The 26,916-nt window shown below is 40.2% G+C and overlaps 1 protein-coding gene across 5 annotated transcripts in view; it reads left to right on the forward strand.

Annotated features, from left to right (window-relative positions):
* The window catches only part of BORCS5 (BLOC-1 related complex subunit 5), a 111,084-nt gene that overhangs the window by 50,286 nt on the left and 33,882 nt on the right, over nt 1–26,916 (forward strand). The window lies entirely within an intron of this gene.

Raw genomic sequence — 26,916 nt, forward strand, 5'->3', positions numbered from 1 at the left:
TTTAGATCACTTGATTATTGCTTTTGATTGGGCAACGTAAATTAGGTATGAGATTGCTAGTCTTATATAAATGGAGACACAGAGAGAAAGAGTGATTGCTGATAGTTTTACTTTTTCCTTTCTAATTTGGATGTCTCTTCTTTCTCTCTTCTTTTTTTCTTTTTTTGCCTAATTGTTCTGGTTAGACCTTACAGTACAATGTTGAATAGAAGTGATTAAACCCGTCAGGCATCCTTGTCTTGTTCTTCACCTTTGAGGGAAAGTGTTCAGTCTTTTACCGTTGAGTAGGATGTTAGCCGTGGTCTTTTCATAAATGCCCTTTCTCACGTTAAGTTGCCCTCTGCTCCTAGTTTTTTTAGTGATTTGTTTGTTTTGTTTTGTTTTAATCATGAAAGGTGTTGACTTTTGTGAAATTCAGGTCTTTTCTGCATCATTTGAGATAATTATATGTGTTTCTTTACATTCTTTTAATGTGGTATATTATGTAGGCTGTTTGATTTCTTACGTTGACCCATGCTTGCATTTTTACTTGGTCATGGTGTGTAATCATTTTAATGTGATGTTGTATTCAGTTTGATAGTATTTTGGTGAGGAATTTTGCATCTGTATTTATAAGGATAATTGATGTGTTCGTTTCTTTTCTTGTCAGTTTTTATTTGACTTTGGTTTCAGGGTAATGCTAGCCTCATAGATTGAGTTAGGAAGTTTTCCCTCTTCAAATTTTTAGAAGAGTTAGTGAAGGATTGATGTTTTTCAGTGTTTGGTAGAATTTACTATTGAATTCATCTGATTCTGGACTTTTCTTTTTTGGGAGGTTTTTGATTACTGATTCAATCTCCTTTCTTGTTATTGGTTTGTTGAGATCTCCTTTTTCCTTGAATTAGTTTGGGTAGTTTGTTTTTAGTAATTTGTTCATTTCATCTAGGTTCTCTAATTTGTTGACATATGTTGTTCATTGTACTCTTTTTTTGAGCATCGCTGTTTTTTTTTTTAAGAGTTATTTATTTATTTATTTCTCTTCCCTTCTTCCCCCTGCCCTAGTTGTCTGTTCTGTCTATTTGCTGCGTGTTCTTTGGCTGCTTCTGTTGCCAGCGGCACGGGAATCTGTGTCTCTTTTTGTTGCATCATCTTGCTGCGTCAGTTGTCCGTGTGTGCGGTGCCATTCCTGGGCAGGCTGAACCTTCTTTCTCACTGGGCGGCTCTCCTTACCGGGCGCACTCCTTGCGCATGGGGCTCCCCTGCACAGGGACACCCCTGTGTGGGGCAGCACTCTTTGCGCGCATCGGCACTGCACATGGGCCAGCTGCACATGGGTCAGGGAGGCCCGGGGCTTGAACTGCGGACCTCCCATGTGGTAGACGGACACCCTAACCACTGGGCCAAGTCCGCTTCCCTCATAGTACTCTTATAGTCCTTTTAATTTTACTAAATCCATAGTAATGTTTCTACTTTCATTTCTAATTTTAGTTATTTGCATTTTCTTTTTTTTTTGGTCAGTCCAGCTAGGTTTGTTAATTTTAGTGAGCTTTCCGAAAAATCAACTTTTGATTTTGTTGATTTTCTCAATTGTTTTTACGTTTTCTCATTGGTTTATCACCACTGTAATATTCATTATTTCCTTCCTTCTGTTAACTTTAGATTTAGTTTGTTCTTTTTATAGTTCTTAAGTTTGGCTCTAGCTGTATTTATGATATAGATTTCCTTGCATGCCAGGAACTGACAAAAACAGACAAAGCAAAGCTAAAAAGCACCTTTCACAGTTTTTGCAAATGGCCTAACTTTGACTTGTGATTTCATATTTTAAGATATGAAAATATGTTATCGATTTGTGATATTTCTTCTTTTTTAATGTGGGCACTTGCAGGTATAAATTTCTTCTGAGCACTGCCTTTGCAGCATCCCATAACTTTTGCTATGTCATGTTTTCTTTTCCATTTGTCTCTAAGTAATTTCTCTTGTGATTCTTCTTTGACCCACTGGTAGTTTTAAGTTTGTTCCTTTTTATTGCTGAGTAGTATTCCATTTTACAGATGTACCATAGTTTGTTTTTCCATTTACTAGTTGAAGGACATTTGGATTGTTTCCAATTTTTGGCAATTACAAATAAAGCCACTTTAAGCATTCACATGCAAGTTTTTGTGTGAAGATAAGTTCTCATTTCACTAGGGTAATTATTTGGGAGTAGTAATGCTGAACCATATGTTGTATGTATGTTTCTACTTTTTTTTGTGTGTGTGTGTCTGTGTTACCAAGGTACAGAGATTGAACCCAGGACCTCGTATGTGGAAAGCTGGCACTCAGCCACTGAGTCACATCAGCTTCTTGGAGTTGGATTGGTTTTTTCATTTGTTTTGCTTGATGTCTATTTTTGTTTTTTCAGGAGGCACCAGGAAGTGAACCTGGGACCTCCCACGTGGGAGGAGGCAGCTCAACCGCTTGAGCCACATCCGCTCCCCTCTGTTTATCTTTATAAAAACTGCCAAGCCGTTTTTCAGAATGTCGTATATTATTTTTGCATTCTTACCAGCAATGTATAAGAGGTCCATTTGCTCTGCATACTTAGTAATACTTGGTGGTATTAGCTTATTTTCTTTGCTTTCTTTTTCTTTTTTAATTTTTCTTCTTCTTTTGTCATTCTTATAGTAAGAGTCTTCTTATATTGATTTTCTGCAGTTTGCGATGCTGTTTCTAGATTGAATGGGAGATACTTATCTTGTGTGGTGTTTTCTGAGCCTTTCACATCTGTGGTTTGATGTCTTTCATTATTTTTCAATACTTGTTAGCTATTATCTAATTTTAGATATTCTTCCTCATTTTCTTTTTTCTGTTTATGAGATTCCAGTTATTGCTGTCATACTGTCTAATACTGCCCCACAATTCTTGCATGCTCTGTACACTTTTTTAAAGTTTTTTTTACTCTTTGTGTTTGTTTAGGTAATTTCTTTTGACATTTCTTCATGTTTAATGATTCTGTCAAGTTTGTTGATGAGCTCATAGGAAGCATTCTTCATCTGTCTTATGGTTTTATTTTTCTAGTATTTTCATTTAATCTTTTTTTTTTTTTTAATTTATTTTTTATTTATCTCCCCTTCCTCCTGGGGGTGACAGTAATTTCCACTAATGGCTTAAGGCTTTCATTATTTAGGAGAGATGGGTCCTTTGGGCTTTGTGCCTTTCCCGTAGTGGTGGCCACTCTCCTTCCCGCAGCCTGCACCACTAAAGGAGGCTTTCTCTGCCCTGGTCCCAGTCTTTCTTGTGACTGCTGTCTGGAAGGGTGGAGATAATTTATGTGGCTGCATAGCTCCCAGGGATTCTATACTCTCATGCTAACCCACACTCAGTGTGTAGCTATTCATTAAAAGTTCTAGCTGAGTTTTTTTTACCTGCCTATTTGGAGGCCCCATGTTTTTCTTGCTACTACCGGGAGCCACTGCTCACCTATCGTCCTTAAATTTCATGTTAATTGGTTGCCCTCTGGTTATAACTGTCTGTCAGGTTCAAGAAAGGTTATGATTTTGTATATTACCCATGTTTGTCTTGTTATTGGGGGAGGAGAAGTGAGTATGAAGCCCTTCTTAGCATTCCACATACTATCCTAGGCAGGTACCATAAATTAGTTGACACTTCCCCTGTTACAGAATATTCAGTATTTCTGTCGATACTGAAATCATTCTGTTGAATATCTTTTTTTTTTTTTAAGATTAATTTTTATTTTATTTTCCCCTCTTCCCTCCTCCTGCCCAACTTTTTTGCTGTCTGTGTTGTCTTCTCTTCTCATTCTCTCTCTTCTAGGATTCACTGGTTTTCATCCTAGAGACCTCTGATTGGGAGAGAGTTTCCCCTGTCTGTTGCGCCACCTCAGTTCCTGGTTTCTATGGCGCTTCACTTTGACTCTCCCCTTGTCTCTCTTTTGATGCATCATCATCTTACTGCATGACTCGCTTTCACAGGGCACTGGCTCACCACGTGGGGATTCACACCGGCGCTCGTGGGCACTTGGCTCACCACACGGGCACTGGCTTGCCGTGCAGGCACGCTTTCTCTTCTTCTTTTTCACTAGGAGGCCCCAGGGATCAAACTCAGGTCCTCCCCTATGGTAGTTGGACACTCTGTCAGTTGAGCCACGTCTGCTTCCCTGAATATCTTTATGCTGTTATTATTTTCTATATTTAGGGTTGTTTCCTGAGACCGGAGTCCCTAAAGTGAATAATAGTGGGTTAAGAGATATCAACAGTTTTGCAGCAATTATAATGTATCGCAGGATTGCTTTCCAAGGGGTTTATAAACCAATGTATAGTTAAACCAGCAGTGTCTTAGCATACTGGTTTCATAATACCCTCCTCAAAACTGGGAATCATTCAAAGATTTTATCTCCAAAATAGAAATGTCTTCTTCATTCTGATTATAAAAGTAATAATATATGCTGGTTAAAAGATAGTAAGAAATTTTAGAAAATATAACTATTTTCTTTCCAAAATTTTAGCATTTACAAAACCATATTAATTTTAATTCAGTAAGTACTTTTGAAGATCCTTTATATTCAAGGGTTTGTGAATGAAACCATGTCCTCTTGGAGCTTACAATATAGTGGGGTCAGGGCTGTAGATCTGCAGTTCTATAGTGTGATACAAGTTAGACTGAGAAGTAAGGACTCTAAAAATGTGTTAGGTGTTCTAGGATTTATGGGAAATTCCAGAGGTTGAAGTTATCTCAGAAGCCACATAAAATTCACTTATCCATTGATGCTTGAATTTCCTCTGTAACATCCCCTCCCAAGTAGTCACCTAGATTGTGCTGTCTTGGGAGACAGCTACTCTGTTACATTATTCAATAGCTTTCTTCTTAAGAAGAGATCCTGCCTGGATTTTCCTTTTTATAACTTCCAAATATTTAGTTCTGTTTCTTTTTTTTTCTTTTTTTTCCTTTTTTTTTTTTGATATTTATCATGTCATCTCTTCTCCAGGTTAACATTTTCAGTTCCATTTTATAAATGATTTTGTGTCTCCCAGCATTCTGGTCTAAAATCTGAATTACTCTTGTTGGCCCTAGTAGGATGCGACACCCAGGATGAACAAAGGATTCCAGGTGGGAACTGACTGGCTCAGAGTCTGGCTACATCTCTGCCTTGCCCTGCGCGTTGATAATCTAGCCTAAGTTTGAAGTGGCTTTTTTGGCAGCCAAATGCAGTTGAATCATATTGAAGCATCTAAAACCCTAAAGTTTTTACAGAAGTGCTGATGTGAAGTCACATCTCCCTTATCCCATATTTCTTAGATAGTTTTTTGGGGCTTTCAGTATAAGACTTTACATTTATCTGCATTTCAATGCCACATGTAACCAGTGTCTCTAGTTTCTTGAGGCTTTTTGTATCCCCATCTTTAACATGCTATGAGTGGTCTTATTTAAGTCATTAAAAAGTGTTTAACAGGACAGAACCCAGATCTGAGAGCCAGAGGAAAGCTCCTATCATAACATTGTCAGCAGACATAGAACACTTCCCATGTGTTGAGAATCTTCTTTTCCCCTAATTTGCTTGTAGTATTTTGGGGAGGAGGGGATTGTCATCTTAAATGTGACAAGTGAGTCATACTTTTTATTATGTTTATTGTGACTTCTTTTGGTATCTTATCAACCTGGTGTTTTATTATATGCATCATTAAGGTATTATGTATTTTCACTGCATGTAGTTTTAGTACAATGTTAATTAAAAATGTTGGTGGGAAGCGGACTTGGCCCAGTGGTTAGGGCGTCCATCTACCACATGGGAGGTCCGCGGTTCAAACCCCGGGCCTCCTTGACCTGTGTGAAGCTGGTCCACGCGCGGCGCTGATGCACGCAGGGAGTGCCGTGCCACACAGGGGTGTCCCTGTGTGGGGGAACCCCACGCACAAGGAGTGCGCCCTGTAAGGAGAGCTGCCCAGCGCCAAAGGAAGTTCAGCCTGCCCAGGAATGGTGCCATACGCATGGAAAGCTGACACAGCAAGATGACTCAACAAGTAGACACAGATTCCCATGCTGCTGACAACAACAGAAGCGGACAAAGAAAAAAAGACATGCAGCAAATAGACACAGAGAACGGACAACTGGGGTGGGAGGGGAAGGGGAGAGAAAGAAAATAAATAAATCTTTAAAAAAAATGTTGGTGATTTTCTTGAGACCTTAAACCACATTGTTGACCACACTTTCTAAACATATGGTGATAGTGACCAGAGAGATAAAAACTACATCACTGAAGAGAGAGAGAAAAAACCTCTGTTTTAAGACCTGCCTCACACCTCAAATAGGATAGCGGTGTCATAGCTGCTGCTAATTTAGTCTGTATAGATTCAACAAAGAGAAGCTGCTGGCCAAGGAAAGTTAATATCCAAAAGCAAAGTAAACTTATTTGTAAATAAAGAAGATAAAATAAATCTCATCATGGCATGCATTATTTTCTTTGGCTGTGGTCACTGAGCAGTAGTAGATAAGCATATTAGTAAAACACTGTATTGGACACTGTTCCGTAAGAATGTAATAAGGAAGAATAGCATAAGGCACGAATAACTGAAGAAAAGAAATCAGACTCATAAGGGGGGGTACATGTTAGAAAAGGTAAGAACTACTTGAGAGTCTGGTCCAAGGACCCGAAGAAGACTAACATTAACACTGTGGCCTGATAAGCTTTATCTTTCTGCTGTTTTTCCTACTTCTTGCCAATATACTGGAAGAGATTGAACTAGAGTATCAAGGCAGCCCTACACATCTAAAAGCCTTAGATAAAAATGAAAAACTGTTCCCTGATATGAGCATAACTCCCTTTGGTTAGACAACTCACCCATTCTTTTAGCAAGTTGAAACCCGTCTTCCTGCGACAGCAGTACGTTTGGCAAGAAGCTGCATTTCTCGGGCCTATTTATTTTGGCCTTATTTTATGCCTACTTTTGCTTTGGTAACACTCATTGACTGTCACTCATCCCAGCTAAGGCATGGAATAGAGGTTGTTGAGGCAAATGCTGTGAATCCAAATAGAAAGTACAGTGTATGTAGAATGATCAAATAGAAAGTACAGTGTATGTAAAATGTTATTACTATCCCTGACCAGTTTTTTCCTGTGCCTGTACAAATACCTTTTTAATGCACATTTATAATTCTTTTTACTTAATTTTGCACACCTCTGCTATAATCTTTCTTCAGCATAGCTCAGGTGATAGGATTCCTACTCAGAATGTTTGGTTTCTCCATATTGCTCGCCAGATTCAGGAATGAGCTCCCCAGCTTGACTTAAAGATCTTGAACAGTCTTTATAGCCTCATCTTCCACTACTTATATGTTTCTTGAGCTCCACGCCAAATTGGACTTCTTCCTTTGCTTTACCACATCCAAGCCTTTGCTCACCCTGTTCTAGCTGACTGTTTTGTTTGACTGACGAAAGCTTACCATTCGTTTAAGATTTTGACTTTTCATTTGTTTAACAATTATTTGAGGGAAGTGGACTTGGCCCAATGGATAGGGTGTCCGTCTACCACATGGGAGGTCTGCGGTTCAAACCCCGGGCCTCCTTGACCCATATGAGGCAGGCCCGCGTGCAGTGCTGATGTACACAAGGAGTGCCGTGTCACGCAGGGGTGCCCCCGCGTAGTAGAGCCCCACGTGCAAGGAGTGCGCCCCGTAAGGAGAGCCGCCCGGTGCGAAAGAAAGTTCAGCCTGCCCAGGAATGGCGCCGTACACATGGAGAGCTGACGCAGCAAGATGATGCAACAAAAAGAAACACAGATTCCCAGTGCCGCTGACAACAACAGAAGCGGACAAAAAACACACAGCAAATGGACACAGAGAACAGACAACGGGGGAGGGGGAGGTGGGGAGAGAAATAAATAAAATAAATCTTTAAAAAAATTTATTTGAGTGGCTTGTAGGGAGGGTGTAGCAAAATGTACACGAAATTGTGCTCTCATAGGGCTTATATTCTGGTAGCACACCCCACTTGAATGTAAGTTTGTCTCAACCATCTCCTTCAACATCTTTTGTGACCTTCCCTAACTTGATATTATACATCTTTACACAAATCATTATAATAAAGGAGAAAAGAGTAAGATATGTGAAGCAACCCCTGTGACTAGTCAGAGAACATACCAAAATGAGCTCATTTTTAAAGGATGTGTCATAAATGTAGACAGAAGAAAGTATAATCCAACAGGTATAAAATAGTGATGTGGACTCGAAGGAATAGTCAGGAAATATAAAAGCTTGGATAAGCAGAGGCTTCTGAGGTGGTAGGCATGGAAGATAACTCTAAGTATAAAAGTTACATTCAGAGCAAAAGCAACAGAAGGTATAGCCAGCTTCTTGGGCAAGCTGATGTCAAAGTGTGACAGAATAGAATTAACACCTCTTTGGCTTCCATATTTTCTGCCAAAGAAAAAGATTAACTGAAAAATGATAGACAAAGAAAGGAGTAACTAAAACCCTAGATAGAAGGGAGTTTAACTGCAATTGGTGATCTAAAGCATTCTGTTTTCTGGTGCTTGTCTTCCCAACACCTCTTTCTCTCTCCCAACCCTCCCTTCTGAACTGCTACCCCACCCCCAAGTCCAGGGTACTGAAAGAACTTGTAGAATCACCACCTGTGATTTTTAATGAATTGTGGAGAATAAGAGAGATGCTAGAAACTTAGAGATAGAAAAAAGTAGTGCCATTAAAAGGGGGAGGGACTTAAATGCTAAAAGGGGGAGGGCAGTTGAAAGCAAGGAGATGATTCCAATATGTGAATCACTGTAACATTCCATTGGTTCCAGCCCTTTGTACCTACAGAGCTTGCTTCCTTTTCAAATATTTATAGACTACTATTATGCCCCAGTGAGTCTTTTTTTCTTTTTTAAAGATTTGTTTTATTTATTTATTTCTCCCCACCCCCTCGTTTGCATTTTGCTGTGTCTGTTCATTGTGTGCTCATCTTCCTTTAAGGAGGCACTGGGAACTAAACCCAGGACCTGCCATGTGGGAGAGGAGACACATAATCCCTTGAGTCACCTCCACTCCCTGTTTTGTTTTTTTTTTTTTGTCTCATTATGTTTCTCCTCCTTGTGTCTCTTGTTGTGTCAGCTCGCCATGCCAGGCAGTCCCATCAGGTCACTGTCTTGCTTGTCTTCTTTAGGAAGCACTGGAAACTGAACCCAGGACCTCCCATGTGGCAGGCAGGAGTTCAATCACTTGAGCCACGTCCACTTCCCCTTTTCTTTCATGAACTGACATTTTCAAGATAAGCTTTTTTTTTTTTTTTTTAAGATTTATTTATTTCTCTCCCCTTTTCCTGCCCCCCCTCCCACTGGTGTCTGCCCTCTGTGTCCATTCACTGTGTGTTCTTCTACGTCCGCTTGTATTGTCAGGTGGCACTGACAAACTGCATCTCATTTTTGTTGTGTCATTTTGCTGCATCAGCTCTCCATGTGTGCAGCGCCACTCCTGAGCGGGCTGTGCTTTTTTCAAGTGGGGTGGCTCTCCTTGCAGGGCACACTCCTTGCGCATGGGGCACACCTACATGGGGGTGCCCTTGCATGGCATGGCACTTCTTGCGCGTGGCAGCACTGTGCATGGGCCAGCTTACCACATGGGTTAGGAGTCCCTGGGTATTGAACCCTGGACCCTCCATATGGTAGGTGGACGCTCTATCAGCTGAGCCACATCCACTTCCCAGTAGGGGCTTTATTGATTTTAAGTTCACAAAGTACAAGCAGTAGTCTTAGGCACAGTACTTGGCACTGGTCACTCTGTACCCTGGTGAGTGTTCCAGAGTATTTAAGAAGATATTTATAAACTAGGGTATATACTCAGTAGGGTGACCAGAAACTTGTCTGGAAATCTTGTCATGCAAAAAAGACCTAAAGCAGGTAAGAACTTTTAATTTGAAGATGAGATGACTTAGGGAAACACAACTCTCTTCTAATATGAAATGACTGCCAAATAGATATAGGATTAGATATACTTTAGTGAAGTCCCAGTGATCAGAACTGAGGCCAATGGAGAGGTGTTACTGGGATGTAGCATTTGATTTGATGTAGCAGACATTCTATAACAATAACTTCAAAACTAATATTTATTGAGCAACTACACTATGTCAGGTAATGAGTTAAGCACTTTCCATGCAACATCTCATATTTAATCCTCACAGCACCTTCTTATGTGGGTACCTTTATTTCTGTCTTACAGATAAGGAAACTAATGTTCAGAGAAATTGATTTGTCCAATGTCAGACAACTAGAAAGTGGCCAGACAGCTGTTCATATCCTATATCTGACTTGTCACAAAAGCCTGTGCTCATAATCACTAAGCTATCTTGCAAAGTAGTAAATTCTCCATTATGAGAAATTAAACAGAATTGGAGGGCTTCTCCTTTATAATTTAGAATTAGTTCCTGCACCTCATGAGAAAATGGGGGGGCAATGTGGCCTAATGGAAAAGAACACAGACTTTTGAGTTAGTTCTCAGGTGGAAAATGTCACACACTGGCTAAAACCTCTTGAGCAAATCACATATCCTCATTGAGCCTCATTTTCCTTACCTGTAAAATAAAGTCAAGACACTAATTACCTACATTTGAGGGTTATTGGGAGGATTAATTTGTGTGAACAGCCTGGCTTAGGTAATACGTATTTGGTACATATAGGGGATTCAACAAATAATTGGGGAAATTATACAGAAATTCCTTGTAACTTGAAAAATTAGGATGTTTGGGCTTAGACTACCATCATTTTAACTTTATGTCTTTTTTTTTTTTTTTAACATTAGAGCTCCTTTTTCTCTGAAATAATACCTGATAATTCCCCCAAATAAACAGAAGCTTTGGTTGCTAGGCTTGATTTTGTGTGCAGTTTTGTACGAATTACATATATATGTTTACTTTTCATAGTTTTTTTTTGGCAGCCACATCGTAAATTTCTACTGTTGGCTTAGGGACCAAAATAAAAGTCAGTAGTCTTTTTGGAGTAGTCTGAAGGGCTTCCTGTTACTAAAATACATAGGCATTAATCCATAGAATGTATAATAACTATTTGGGTGATTCTTAGGCCATTTTGTTTGTGTTTTCCTGTTGCTTGGCTGCTTGGGGAATTGTAATAATTGAGATACAAGTGATGTGACACAAGTTTTCCTCTTGAGGAGTTTTACAACCTGGTAGAGAAAACAAAACATCATGATTGACTTGGACTAAAAACATGTAGCAGATATAATTTTATCTAATGTTTTATACCTACCATTTGTTGACTGCCTGTTTACCATGTACCTGCTCTTATTGCTCTCCATGCAGGTTCTTTTTTAATCCTCAGAACAGTCCTATGAGGGAGATTATTAATACCATCCCAATTTTATAGATAAGAGTGCTGAACCCCAGAGAAGTTAGACAACTTGCTCAAATTCTACAGAGTAAGAGGGTATGCCTAGATTTAAGCTCATGTCTTTCTAATTCCAATGGTCACATTCTTTGAACCACACTGCAAGAGGAGGAGTATAGTGATAGAAAACAACTGTGTAATGGAATTATTAATTGAGCTAAACCCAAAAGGACAGGCAAACTTTTGGTGAGACACTGTGACTTGGGGAGAGGAAGGCATTCCTAGGCTGGGAAGACAGTATAAGCAAAGTGGACCTGAGCATACTGTGGATGGTGAGGTGGGTGGAGACTAGAAGATAAGTACATGACCAAAGAGAAGGGTGCATCGTGGGGAGGAGTAAGAACTAAGGTCAGAAAGCTAGACTGGGGCCAGGTCGTGGAGGCTCTTAAAAAGCTAGGGAAAGGAATTTGGAGGTGATGCTATAAGGACGCTGTTGTTTTACGTTTGTTTCAGTAGGGAGCGGCATGCATATCACATGTTGACAGCTGTGGATTTTTGTTTGGATATTGGTAAGAGTGGTTGGAGGTAGGTAAGCCAGTTGGGAGGCTGTTGTAATTTTCTAGAGGTGAGCTGAAGAAAGTCTGGGCTGGAGTGGGGACAGTGGAAGGAAGAGCAAATTTGAGAGACATTTTCCAGGAAGAAATGTGAGGAAAAAGAGCCAATAGGGCTGCTTGCCCAGGGGAACAGAATTACAACAGAAAAATATGACAGAAGGGTCACATTTTTAAAATTGTCCCTGCGAAACCACAGCTGGTAGGAGTCATTTCTTTGCTGCACATGGAACATTCCCTGGTCTAACCCTCTTGTATTGCACCTTCTGGGTGTGGACAAGACACACTTAAGAGGCCAGGGTGGGAAGTGTAGTAGGAATGGGAGGGGGAGGGTCTTTCAACATTTTCTGTTTTCCTGGCTTGATTTTGCATTGGGTCCATTGAATGCAGTATTATAGTCATGGCAAATGCCTCTGTGTCACATACTTGACACAGATATAATAGTTTATAAAGGCCAGTTAAAAAACTTAGGTGGGAGTGGGGGCATTATGAATCTTTGTATTATTACTTTACAGTTACTGTGGAAGACCAATTCACCCTTTGTTCTATATTTTTAAACTGAGAGTGAATACTAATATGAATTCACATACTCATGTTAGAAATTGCTGCCCTCAGTTAGAAGCCATTAACTTTTATGTTGATAAACTAATGATCTTAACTAAACATGTAAAATCTTTGTTAAACAGCTGCAGCCTTTTTGGAATGCTAACTTAAAAAGCCCTTGTCATACTTTTTTAAAAATCAAAAGCATGTTGGTGGGATGAAAGCACCTGAGCAGTTTTCTGTAATTACAACTTTCAAGGCCTTTTCCTTTGCCTTTTTCAAACTAACAAGAAAAAAGCAAAAACAGTACAAAACTATGATTTTCTTTTTCTCTACAGACAGCTTGTATTTGTTTTTGTTAAATAGTTGCAGTTTCCCAGGAAAGTATGTGTTTTCTTGTTCCTTCCCTAGTTTATTTGAAATCTTGTATTCTGAGGTCTTTGGGATCCCCCAAGCAGAGCTGGCTGTCTACCCAAAGACTTCTGAGCTTTGAGTGACCCCTCTTAAAGTACTTTAGGGGCATTGGATCTAAACTGACACATCTGGGTGGTGCTGGAAACCTCAGAGTGCCTTGGCATCCTAGAGAATGAACCAGGAAAATGTTAGAGCTGTTACACAACCTGTTGAATGTGGATTAGGTTCCTCAGTGCCATCCTAGTCAGCCAGTATTGGAGTGTGGCAGAATTGGCATTCATGCCCACACTTGGAATTAATTTCTGCTTTCTTATAATGAAGTCAAGTTTGCTATTAATATTGTTCCCTGAAGGAAGGAGAACTAGAGAAAAATATTATTTCCCATTCTGCCTTTTAATGATCAGAGAAATGGTGTGGAAAAAGATTTAAAGACTTCCATGAGGGAGGATTAGTACCTGTTTTAGATATACCTAAGAGCAGTATGAAGGCAGTATACCAGAAATGGGTTGGCTTTTACAGTGGGGATTTATTACCTTACAGGTGTGAAGTTCTGAGGCTGTGAAAATGTCCAAATCAAGGCATCATCAGGTGATGTTTTCTCCCCAAATACTGGGTGCTGGTGAGCCTGGACTCCTCTGTCACATGGCATGGCATATTGCATTGTCTCCTGGTCTCTCTCTTCTCTTCCAGGTTTTATTGCTTTTAGCTTCTCACTTCTGTGTTTTTTTCTTTCTTCATGTAAATTTCATTCTCTTTATGACTCCAGTAAGAGGATTAAGATCCACCCTGGGCCCCACCTTACTGAAGTAACCTACTCAAAAGGTCCTACCCTCAGTAGGTTTACACCCACAGGAATGGATTAATTTTAAGAAGGCAATTTTTCTGGGGTCTACCTAGCTTCAAACTATCACAGTATATAACATAGTTTGGTAGTTCCATCATGGTTAGACATATTTTAAGAATACCACACCAATTTCTCCAATAAGCTAACAGAAAGTAATTCTGAATTTTAGTTTATTTTATGTGTAGGATAAATTGTTGGCTTTTCCAAAATTATTCATTAAGTAGTACCTTGTCAAGGTGAGGTTAAGCATGAAGTAGAATGGTAGAGTTTAATTCTCCCTCCCCCTACCCCACCTAGAAGCAAAAATTCTCCTAGAATAGAATTCTGGGCTTGCATTTTCTTTAATATTGATTTCTTTTTACTTCTTGTTAAAGTAAAGCAATGCTTTGCTTTTCCTTGAAAGATCTTTGCATACAGGTATCGTGCCTTGGATCATAGAAATGAAGTGTTAGTTCATTTGTTTCAGAGGGTACACTAATGCATCAAAAAGAAGTGACAGGGAAAACAAAATGCAGTTAGTAAATCTTGTTGCTTTAAAACTGAGAAAATGTTTTGGGAGAGCAAGTTCTTGCTGGACATCACTAAATAAGAATGAATTGATGTCACACTTGGCAAGAAGCAACCCTTGAATTTTTTTTCCCCATACAAACAGTACAACATGGCAGGGAGGAGGGATTGCGGGCAAAGGGTAAGGAATTATGGGGAAAATATTGGCTGGAGAAGAAAAGTGAGAACGAGTTGCTTGCTACAAAAAGAATGTGATATAAAAGCCATGTTTGTTTTGTCAGAAGGACTGTGAGTTAGAAGGTGAACTGATGAAGGGGAAAGATGTTTACCATGCTCCCCCCACACCGCCTCTGAGGGCTGGTGTGCACTGATCCCTGTGAGGGTTGTGTAACTGCCTTGACTCATTCTCAGGGAAGAATGGCCCCTGGAGCAGTTTGGGCTTAATATAGTGCTGCATCAAATATGAGTGAAGAAGTGTTTAAAACAGTGATATCAAGCTCAAAATATACTCATATTAATTCAGATTCCCAAACACCAGAAGGTAGTACTGCAGACTGTGGAGTGTGAGCTACTACCTGCCTTCTGCTTCCCAGAGCTCTCTATGATATTGGCAATTCGGGCAGACTGATGGCTGGTTTTACATAGGTCAAGGCTAAAAGCCAGGAAGTGTCAGGATTAGCCAAATATTTACTGAAATTAGCTGGTGTTGTCTGACTATGTCTATGGTCCAGTGTTTTATAACAAGGGTGTGGGAGGGGGTTGGGCAGCATGACTGAATTTTGGGTGAACTGGTCTTCATTATATGGGGCTGCCTGGTGTAATGCAGGATTGCTCACTAAATACCAGCAGTGCTGCCATTCTCTGACAGCCAGAAAGGCTCCTGTTCTTCCAGACTCCCTCTGGGAGGGCAGAATGGAGAATAATAACGTGCTTTACTGTATTATTAATAGTTTTCCTTTGTTGTTACTTGTTTGCTTAAAGACCTTGGAAAGTCTTAGGAAATTGTGCATTTATAATGTGTAGGTTTTATTCAGAATAGATTCCATAAAAACTATTGGGGAAAAAGTGTGGAAAGATAATGTCAGGGAAAGACATTGTAAGAAAAGGGTGAAGTGGAAAATGGGTTAGTTGCTAGCCCATGATTCTCCCCCCAGATATGTACTAGGCCCTTTGTTCTATGGGTTGTTCCTCTTTTTCTTAGAGGTTGCCATCTTGTAGCCCAGGAATGGAGTTGGAGGTTGGAGGTAGGATGGGAGGAAATAAGAGGACAGGGACATGGGGGAAGAGGCAGCATGAAGATAATTGGAGTGGGATATAATGATAAAAGATGATGACAAAGAAATGGGAGAATTTAGGTGGTATTTTTAAGCTTTAAAGTTTGGTATTTCCAGGACAATTTTGAACACCATTTCCAGGGGAAGAACATCTGGGATAATTAAATAATGTTTAAAGACCATTCATGTTGAATGACAGTGTTTACTGTTACTTTGCATGTTTGAGTTTTTGAACTTAGCTTTCAAAAGACTGAGTTCTCCTAGATGATTAGCCAGCAGTTTACACCGTCACCTGTTGCTTTCATTATGGCTTCTTGGTCTGAACATTTTCCTTTAAACTTCATTAACGGAGTCAGTAATTGAAAATTTCATACTTTTCCTTTCATCTGTAGTTTCTATAAATAACACAGTGTTTTTACATTAGCCACGTGTTAGCATAAATATTAGCCAAAGATAAATGTTATTAAATAACATAAGCAACTAGAGGAAAGTTTTGAGAAATATGAACAAATTTCATAAACTTTATAAGCCATTGAACAACTTAACCTTGGTTTTGCACCAAGGCTTAAGTATAATAAGGACGTTTCTTTTAATACTTTACAAACTTTTTAAGTTAGTTTTAAAAACGTTGAATCGCATGCATATCACCGGTGTTTTAGACTTTTCACTAGTTGTCAAAATTCTAGCAGCCTTTTTTAATGAAAGTATTGTTTTTGTCACAGGCAAACTCTCTGACCGGCCAGTGCATAGCTCTCTTCTAATTAATCTTTTCTTTTAAAGTTTTTAAACTCTTCTTTATGCCCACCCAATGTCTTCTTAATATCCTTTGTCTCTTTAGCTATATTTTCCTTTATCTCCTTGACTAGATTTAGAAGACTCGTTGGAACATCACTGATTCGTTGTTTCAAATCCTATGTCTTATCAGGGTTTTTATTTATTATTATTATTTTTTAAAGATTTATTTTTTATTTTTTTCTCTCCCCTTCTCACCCCCGCCCCAGTTGTCTTGTTCTCCATGTCCATTCACTGTGTGTTCTTCTGTGACTGCTTCTATCCTTATCAGTGGCACCAGGAATCTGTTTGGTTTTTTTTGTTGCATCATCTTGTTGTGTCAGATCTCCATGTGTGTGGCGCCGTTCTTGGGCAGGCTGCACTTTCTTTTGTGCTGGGCGGCTCTCCTTATGGGGTGCACTCCTTGTGCGTGGGGCTCCCCTACGCGGGGGACACCCCTGCGTGGCACAGCACTCCTTGCGCGCATCAGCACTTCGTGTGGGCCAGCTCCACGCAGGTCAAGGAGGCCTGGGGTTTGAACTGCAGACTCCCATGTGGTAGGTGGACGCCCTATCCATTGGGCCAAGTCTGCTTCCCTTATCTGGGTTTTTAATTTGTTCCTTTGACTGGGCTATATCTTCCTGTTTCTTACTATGGCTTGTAATTTTTTGCTAATGTCTAGAGATCTGATTATGTTGGTGAATGTACTGTGATGATCAATTTCTATTTCTTGCCTAGGGTTTTATTTTTGATTGGCTTTGTTTTATAGTTCTTGTTTGATTCTTAGCTCAATTTATTCTAGATCTTTAAAACTGCCCATGTTTAAATGATCAAAACAGGGCCAGAGACCTACTGTTGGGGCACAGACTGGATCCAAAGGGATCTGGGGATAGGGATAAGAAAAATGCCAAAAAGCCTTTTTTTCTGCCATCATTTTCCTGGCCTGCCAGAAGTTGGTGCTCTTTGAAAAACCTGTTCCGTAGTCCTAGGAGGAAAGGAGTGTGTCTCTTCCAGCATTCAAATGGACAGTTTTGAGACAATAAGCTAGACCCTCCATTCATAGCCAGTCTTTGTTCAAACTTCCTGAGCAGATGCCACACTCAGCCCTCTACTCTGTCCTCTCTCTTCCCATGGACATAAACGTCCACTCCCCTCGCAGTCAGCAGCAGTCACCATGGGTTGTACTGAGTTATTCTCTCTGCCTCAAGGTTGGGGAATGGGCACCTTTCCATGTCATGAGGCAGTTAACTCAGAGTTTTTGCATCGGCCGTTGTCTCTCTCTCTGTCTCGCTCCCTCCTGGATGATGCGTGGCACTTCCTTGATCTGCAGATCCCCCCAAAATGGCTGCTTCAGACAGCTTCTGCCTTTCCTTTGCTGTTTTTGTAAGAGAGGTGATCTCTACTCCTCACCATCTTCTTGGAACTCCCTTATTATTTAACTCTCCTTTAAAAACAAAACCAGAGCTTCCATCAGCTTTGCATCTCAGACCCAAAAAAGTTTAAGAATTACTGTGGTGGGTAAGAGAGCTTTCCCTCAGTAGAGATTGCCAGCTGCTACCTAAATTTTCTTTTTTTTTTGGAATTCATTTCTCAGCATACAGAAAAAATACAAAGAATAATATAATGAAACCTATGTATTCACTAAACAACTTTGTCAGATTTTAATATTTTACCGTATTTCCTTCAGATATTTTTTCTCCTCCAGAAGAAAAACATTTCAGATAAGCGTAAACCCCCCTCCTCACCTTGTGTAACCCTCCTCACAGGAGCTCTACGGAGAAGCATTGTGCTGACATTGGCGTTCATCACGCCTTTGCCTTTTTTTATGGTTTCCTTATACTTACGCATCTCTAAACCATATATGATATTCTTTTATGTGTTTTGACTTTACAGAAATTGCATCCTACTGTATATATCCTTTATAAACTTCTGTAACTTTTTCCCTTTTATTGGCTTATGTTTTTGAGATTTATCTCTATTGGCCTCATTTATTTTCACTGGTGCATAGTATTCCACTGAATGAATGCTTTATAGCTTATCCATTGTTCTGTTAGTGAATATTTGAGTTGTTTCAATTTTTTTCACTGTTAAACAGTTTTGCAGTGGACATTCTTGTACACATCTCCTTGTTCATATGAATGAGAGGTTTCTCCAGAGACAGAATTGCTGTCCAGTAGAGCACAGGCATCTTCAGCTTTACTAGTAAACTGTCAAATTACTCTTCAAAGTGGTTTTACTGAATTATATCCCTACTAACTATGTATGAGAGTTCCTGTTGTTCCACATCCTCAATAAAACTGAACATTGTCCCAGCTGTCCCTTGTTTACTGATTAATTTAAAGGTAGTGATGCACTTAGCAACCATCTCAAACATAGGGTCAGATGCAAACTTGATTTTTTTTAAACCAGGCTTCCTCCTTTGAAATGAGTTGTTTCACTTTCTGAATTATAAATCCAATATAACTTTGGCATAGTTTTTTAAAATTCACAATTTTTAAAGTAATATTTATTTTTTTCTGATCATAAAATGAAAATATGATTTTAGAGATTTTTGGGGAAAAAAGAGTTGAAAAAAATTTTTTTAATTCTACCACCCAGTGTCATTGTTAACATTTTGCTGTGTATTTCCTCCAGTGTATACATATATCTCGGTGTACTTTTACTTCCCAAAATTAGAATCATGCTGGATTTGTCATTTTATATCACAATTTCACTTAAAATACATTGTAATATTTCCCAGATCATTGAATATTTGAAAATGCCATTTTAAGAGTTGCACATTTCTTTGTATAAATGTTATAGTTTGTTTATTTTCCCGTTGGGTGACATTCTTGGTATTAAAAATAATACTGCAGTAAACAATCTTGGCACATAAGTCTCTGTCTGAGTCTCAGTTTGTTTCTTTGGGATAGATCTCTACAAGAGGTCAGTAAATATTTATAGAATTAGGATGAATAGGGAGAAAGCAGGGCATCCAGGGAGAAAAAAAAGTCAAGGGAGAGGGAAACAGAGCATGCAATGTATTTGCATCCAGAGTGGCAAATCTGTCTCCTCCCTGAATTTGGAGACCCTAATCTTATTAGAGACAATGTTAGTGAGAAACTTTACCCTACTGTGGACACCAGAGAAATGGTTTGTGTATTGTAGTGCTCAAGGATTCTAGAATGTTAGCAGTGAAAGGGAATTTTCAAGTTCTATCATTCGACAACCCCAGGTAGGGGTGCTCCCGAGGGCTATGGAGACACACAGGTCCTACGGTCATGACAGATGGCTCTGGAGTTCAGTGCCTTGCCAGTGGCCCTACTTTGGAATTTGTGCTCCTGAGTGTGATCAAGTTGGACTCAGATGTGACCTCTCTACACATGCCTCTTCTGTCACTTTTACTGAACCTGTGGTTGGCACTGGGGTTGGTGTATGCCCAGGAGACTTGAATCTCTGGACTGTCCATGTGCCAGCTGGGTGCTGAGCCTCAGCAGAGTTGCAACAGCTACTCTTCAGTTCATTGAACTTACCCAGGTCAGCTAATGGGGAGGTGAGGATGGTCAACCATCATACCAGGGAACCAAGAGAGTCTACACCTGCAAGCAGGAGAATCACATCCATCAGCCATGTGGGATCTAAGTCCCCTCTCGATTTAGAGATGGAGTGGACATTGCCATCCCAGGGTCCTCAGGATGGAGGAATAAAATATGAATTAGAGTGGACTTACTGGTATTGTACTGTAGAATTATTGTGACTCTAGCAATGGAAGAAATTGTACCATTGATGTGGAGACAGTGGCCACGGGAGTTGCTGAAGGCAGGGAAAGGGAAAAAGGTGTGATATTGGGGCATATTCGGGACTTGGAGTTGTCCTGAATGATATTGCAGGGACAGATGCAGGACATTATATATCCTGCCATAACCCACTGAATGGACTGGGAGAGAGTGTAAACTACAACATAAACTATAATCCATACTGTGTAGCAATGCTCCAAAATGCAAATGCAATGAATGTACCGCACTAATGAAAGAAGTTGTCGATGTGGGAGAAGTGGGGGGTGTGGGGTATATGAGAACCTCTTATATTTTTTTAATGTAACATTTTGTGTGATCTATGTATCTTTAAAAAAAAGATTTAAAAAAAGCTATATCATTCAATCTTCTGTTTTCTATGGAGTACCTGGATTTAGTGTCTCTTTTTTTTTGTTAAAGATTTTATTTATTTATTTATTTCTCTCTTCGCTCACCCCGCCCCGCCCCACCCCGCCCTGGTTGTCTGTTCTCTGTGTCTATTTGCTGTGTCTTCTTTGTCCGCTTCTGTTGTTGTCAGTGGCACGGGAATCTGTGTCTCTTTTTGTTGCATCATCTTGTGTGTCAGCTCTCCATGTGTGCGGCGCCATTCCTGGTCAGGCTGCACTTTCTTTCGCACTGGACGGCTCTCCTTACGGGCACACTCCTCGCGTGTGGAGCTCCCCTACGTGGGGGACACCCCTGCGTGGCAGGGCACTCCTTGCGCGCATCAGCACTGCGCATGGGCCAGCTCCACACGGCTCAGGGAGGCCTGGGGTTTGAACCACGGACCTCCCATGTGGTAGACGGACGCCCTAACCACTGGGCCAAGTCCCCTTCCCTAGTGTCTCTTTTGCAGAATGTCTGGTCTTGATTTGCCCAACATTTAATTCCAAGAAGCAGATTACAGTCTACTCCCTCCCTGAACAGCTTTGATTAGTTTAATGTCATTCTTTCAGATTAAGTCCAAATTTGACTCCCTATTATTTTCACTTTTTAAAAATGAAAGGCTCCCTAAAAATAATCCTGAAAATATTTTAACTCCATGTATTTATTTATTAGCTTCTACTATAACTAAGATGAAAACAAATATGTGTTTGACCTACAATTAGAGTCTTTATTTCCTTCCAGTTTAGGTTTACCCTGTCCTTATGATGAAAATTATATATGTGAATGTAGGTAGAATAGAAAAAATTTTATACTAGGTGGACAGAAAAATTTCAAAGTGTATATAGGCAGAACTGTTATAATTTCTTAGATATTGCATATAAGCAGTTTTTGGTATATGGAATCCCACTTTTCCATTAATATTGAAAATATTTCCCCCTTTTTTTTGCACATAGGTGTTATATGTATTATCTTATTTAATCCTTGCATATTAGGTTAGGTATTTTCTTCAGCTGAGGAAGCTGAGGCCCAAAGAGGTTAAAGATCTTTCCTAAGGTTATGCAGTTATTATGGTTAGAGCCATGATTTACAGCTAGGTCTAATTCTAAAACCTGCATAATTACCCAGTTTGCAAGTCTGTCTCTGTAAGTTAATTACATTAATTTCATCATAGAGTCAGATGTGTCTTTTTAAAATGTGTCCACATCTTTGAGTTACTCTGTTAGTGTGTCACATTAGTGTGTGCATGTCATCACTAGGAGGGCCATTGCTGGTTCTTGTCTCTCTTTGGTAACCCCAGCTGCTCTCCCCTTGGTTGGGCACACCAGAGTTTCCTTCCTGTGATTGCCCATCTCTCCATGATCCCCTGTGGGACATCTTCCTGTTTCCGGGGAAACTGAAACACAAAATGAGAAAAGGCTAGTAAATAATTACATAATTTCTTCCTGAATATTATCAACTGATATGTTCTATAAAGGAGTATGTTTTCACAGCTGTGTCCTTTAGGGATAGTGGGAAAAGTTTGAATTTTTTATGTTGGGTGTCCTCCACAACAAAAGCAGTGATCCACATGCTTGATGGATTTGGAATGTGAAAACCATTCTCTCAGTCTTGTAATAGGAATCTTTGTGTTTATGATCCCACTGAGATTCAGAGATATGTTATCTCCATTAACTTGAGGCCAGAGGTCAGAGAACTAAGTAGTGGACTTGCTGAATGTATGATTTCATTACCCTAGATGAGTCAAGCTTTGATTTAGTGATGACAGGATATATATTGTATATATTGTTACATAGTTACTAGGGAAAGGAACAAAGTTTAATCCTTGGTTTTGTTGACCTTCGGTATCACTTTTATCTTGTAGTTTCATGTAACTGCCTTCCTGAATTTTCAAAAGACTGCTGCTAAGTGATTCATAGATAAGGTCTCATTCAACTTACACAAGAAGGGCCTGTTTCTACAAAGATGAGTGACGTAAGTTTACTTTAGAGACAATAATGAGTTCATTTCTTTGGAGAGATAGGAACAGAACATATGTCTTTTGCTTTGGGTGAGAAATATAATTAAATTCAGAGCCTTTGAGCCTCTCCCTTAGGAATTAGGAATCTTAAGCCAAGGCCCATGGGGTACCAGTTGTATGTTTGCAGAACTCGTTCAAGTGTGACCACTTTTCAGTTCAGAAAACAACAGACGTTTATGGAGAACTACTCTGTAAAAGGCTACATCCCTTGGCTCTTTTTGGGGTTTTTTTAGATTTTTTTTTTAAATTTATTTCTCTCCCCTTCCCCATGCCCCTCCCCCCCATTGACTGCTCTCTGTGTCCATTCACTGTGTGTGTTCTTCTGTGTCCACTTGCATTCTTGTCAGCGGCACCGGGAATCTGTGTCTCTTTTTGTTGCATCATTTTGCTGCGTCAGCTCTCCGTGTGTGCGGCGCCGTTCGTGGGCAGGCTGTGCTTTTTTTGCGTGGGGCAGCTTTCCTTATGGGGCGTGCTCCTTGTGCATGGGTCTCCCCTACTCAGGGGACACCCCTGCACGGCACAGCACTCCTTGCATGCCTCAGCGCTGCGTGTGGGCCAGATCATCACATGGGTCAGGAGGCCCTGAGTTTGAACCTTGGACTTCCCATGTGGTAGGCGGATGCCCTATCCATTGAGCCAAATCCACTTCCCCCTTGGGTCTTTATGAGACCGAAATACTTGATTCCTTCCTTTAGAAACCTTACCAGGTAAGTGGAGAGAGAGCAGGAATGTCAATATTACTGCAAAAAAGGACGGTACAGTAAAATGTCAAACGTGGACCCTAATCCAGGTGTGTTTCAGAAATACAGCCTATATAGGCAAATTTTTAGTTATAAATGAGCTGTTTTGCTACTGAAAATATTTTGATTCCAAAGAATAACCAGATGTAAGGAGAACCATCTTAAGCATAAAGTAAGAAGAAAATAGTATTTTAATTTATTTTCTCAAGTCAGTTGCCAAATCATGAATTTCAAGAGTTGGTGACTCTAGTGCTCTCTTGTTTTGGTTACTATATTATCTTCCTCAAATTGCAGTAATATTTCTGTCACCAAGAATAATTTACAACATTTTTTTCTGGTAATATCAGCATATATTTCCATCACTGTGTTTTGTTGTGTTTGTCACCATCATTCTTGTCATTATTATCATTATTTTTTTCTTTTTTTCTTTCTTTTTATCATTATTTTTACTTTACCTTCATATAGAAGGTAATAGAGTCTGCCTCCTGTGGTTTTCGTAACAATTAAATGAGATCAAGTATATAGCATACTTAGCACAGTTTTTTGCCTAAGAGAGTGCCATTAGTAATATTAGCTTTGTTTCTATTACTCATGAAATACAAAATGCTTGATAGTGTGCCTGGCATTTGGCTAAAATTTTAGCAAATTATAATATGTGCAGGCCTATTGTTTACAATACAGAATATTATCTCATTTAATCTTCTCAGCCACATTTAAGGTAGATAGTATTGCCCCCTTACTGATAAGGAAATGGAGGTTAAATTGAGGTTAAGAATCAGTCGATTCTCTGGATGATGTAAGCAGAAAAGTAATTTATTAAAAGAATGGTGGATAGCTCACAGAATCCCCCAGAAGAGCTGCAGAATCAGGGGTCGGCCTACTTAGTCAAGAATCATGCCACGGGACCCACCCATTGAGTTTTTTTTTTAAACGCTGTTTTTTTTTTTTTATTACCTCCCCCCCACCCAAGTTGTCTGCTCTCTGTGTCCATTCGCTGTATGCTCTTCTATCCATATCAGTGGCACCCAGAATCTGTGTTTCTTTTTGTTGTGTCATCTTGTTGTGTCAGTTCTCCGTGTGTGCGGCGCCATGCTTGGGCAGGCTGCACTTTCTTTCGTGCTGGGCGGCTCTCCTTATGGGGTGCACTCCTTACGTATGAGGCTCCCCTATGCAGGGAACACCCTTGCATGGCAGGGCACTCCCTGCGTGCATCAGCACTGTGTATGGGCCAGCTCCACACGGGTCAAGGAGGCCCGGGGCTTGAACCGCGGACCTCCCATGTGGTAGGTGGACACCCTAACCACTGGGCCAAGTCCACTTCCCCCCTTTGAAGTTACATGCCTTTCCACCAGCACTGCTCACTGGCAGTGGATATTGGACTCTGCTTTTACTGCTGCCCAGAAACACTGTTTTCTGGAAACCGCTGTTCCAGGGAATGTACCTGTGGAAGGTCCCTATTTTGCAACACTTGCTCCCTATTTAGAGTCTGTGGTGGGTATGTCGACAGGAGCTTGTATCCTAGTTTCAGGGCAGGTAGGAAAAAAGAGGTCCTGGGTTCTTCACCTTCTGGGTGTAGCAGGTAAATGGGCCATCTGCTTAGGTCTTAACTTTCTGTATGGAAGCAATGCTTTATTCATATTTTCTTTTTAATTATATATAAACTGAGTAGAATTTATTTTCCTTATTAAGTAGACTTCATGTATGGAAAATCATTTTTTTCCTAAATTGACCTCGTTCTTAGAAATTAGCTGTTATATTAATAAATTAACATTATTACGTCAGAGTAGGTCTGTCAGTACTTTTTTTTTTTTTTTAAGATTTACTTTTTATTTATTTCTCTCCCCTTCCCTGCCCTTACCCCCAGTTGTCTGCTCTCTGTGTCCATTCACTGTGTGTTCTTCCGTGTCCACTTGCATTCTTGTCTGGGCACCTGGAATCTATGTTTCTTTTTGTTGCATCATCTTGCTGCGTCAGTTCTCCGTGTGTGTGGCGCCATTTCTGGGCAGGCTACACTTTTATCGCGCTGGGTGGCTCTCGTCAAGGGGCACACTCCTTGCTCATGGGCCTCCCCTACATGGGGGACACCCCTGCATGGCAGGGCACTCCTTGTGTGCATCAGCACTGCTCGTGGGCCAGCTCACCACAGGGGTCAGGAGGTCCTGGGTTTGAACCTTGGACCTCCCATGTGGTAGGCAGACGCCCTATCCATTGGGCCAACTCCGCTTCCCTGTCACTCAATACTCATTTGATCTTTGGCTTATGAGTCATTCTCTTTGGGCCCCAGTTTCCTTCTTTAGTAAATAAGAAAATGAGGCAGATGATCTCTAAAGAGCTCTAAAAATTTCTGGCTTTAAATTCTGTGGGTCTATGAATTGTGTGATATCCTCTATTAACTCTTAAAAATTGACATCTCATATGATATCTCTATTTTCAGAATTAAACTGATGCTGCTCTGATTTTAAGGTACAACTCTGTCGATACTTTAACAATCATAAAATGAGAATTGTACATTGGAGTAGGCCATTTTCTCCAGTGTGATAGGAAACTCTGTAACAGGAAATGGAGCTTATACTTTTTTCTGAAATATGGGCCCCACTACTGACAGTACTCATTGCTAGTCCTGGAAGTGGATAAGCCTGTCACAGTTAAGGAATTCACTTTTGGTAATAGTCCAGGTTAGTATTAATACCCATATGGCTTTGTACTGTGTTTTAGAAAAACTCGTGTTTTTTTTTTCTTCCTCCCTAACATTTCAAAAAGAGAAAGATTACTCAGCAAAATATTTTCCAAATTTCTAACCCTGATGATTTTTCCACTCAACATTTTATACAAAGAAGAAGGCAGTTTGTTGGATTTGTGGAATATTCAGTTTTGGTCCTCACCCATTTCCTTGAGCCCACTCCTTATTCCTACATAAACAGAGTGGTTTCAGCAAGGCCTTAGGAAATGTCTCCAGTATTTAACAACCCTTAATATATGGAATCTGGTAGATCAGATTGTTAACTCTTAAGCATCTACCTTGTGTGCATAACTGCGTCATGATGTCTATAATTTTTTTAAAAGATTTCTTTATTTTTTTTTATTTATCCCTTATTCCCTCATTGTTTGCACTTGCTGCTGCTCATCATCTTTTTTTTTTTTTTTCTTTAGGAGGCACTGGGAGCTGAACCTGGGGCCTCCCATGTGGGACGGAGGCACCTAATCGCTTGAGCCACCTCCACTCACTGTTTGTTGTGTCCCTCATTGTGTTTCCTCCCTGTGTTTCTTGGTTGCATCATCTTTTTTTTTTCCTTCCCCTCTTCCTCCCCACCCTGCTGGTTTTTTTTTTTTTTTTTCTGTATCCATTCACTGTGTGATATTCTGTATCTATTTCTCTTTTTTTGTCTTCTCTTCTTGTCTTTTCTCCTATAGGATTCATCAGGATTCAATCCTGGGGACCTCTGATGTGGACAGAGGTTCCCTGTTAATTGTGCCACCTCAGTTCCTGGTCTTTGCTGTGCTTCACCTTGACTTTCCCCTTTATCTCTCCTTTTTGTTGCATCATCATCTTGCTGCGTGACACACTTGCACGGGCACTGGCTCACTATGTGGGTACTCGGCTCACCACACAGGCACTCGTATGGGTACTCAGCTCACTGTGTGGGCACTCAGCCCACCATGGGGGCACTTTGCTCACTGTGCAGGCACATTTTTCTTCTTTTTCATCAGGACACCCCAGGGATCGAACCC

This window comes from Dasypus novemcinctus, chromosome 20 (assembly GCF_030445035.2).
Source record: "Dasypus novemcinctus isolate mDasNov1 chromosome 20, mDasNov1.1.hap2, whole genome shotgun sequence".
In the NCBI taxonomy this organism is placed as follows: domain Eukaryota; kingdom Metazoa; phylum Chordata; class Mammalia; order Cingulata; family Dasypodidae; genus Dasypus; species Dasypus novemcinctus.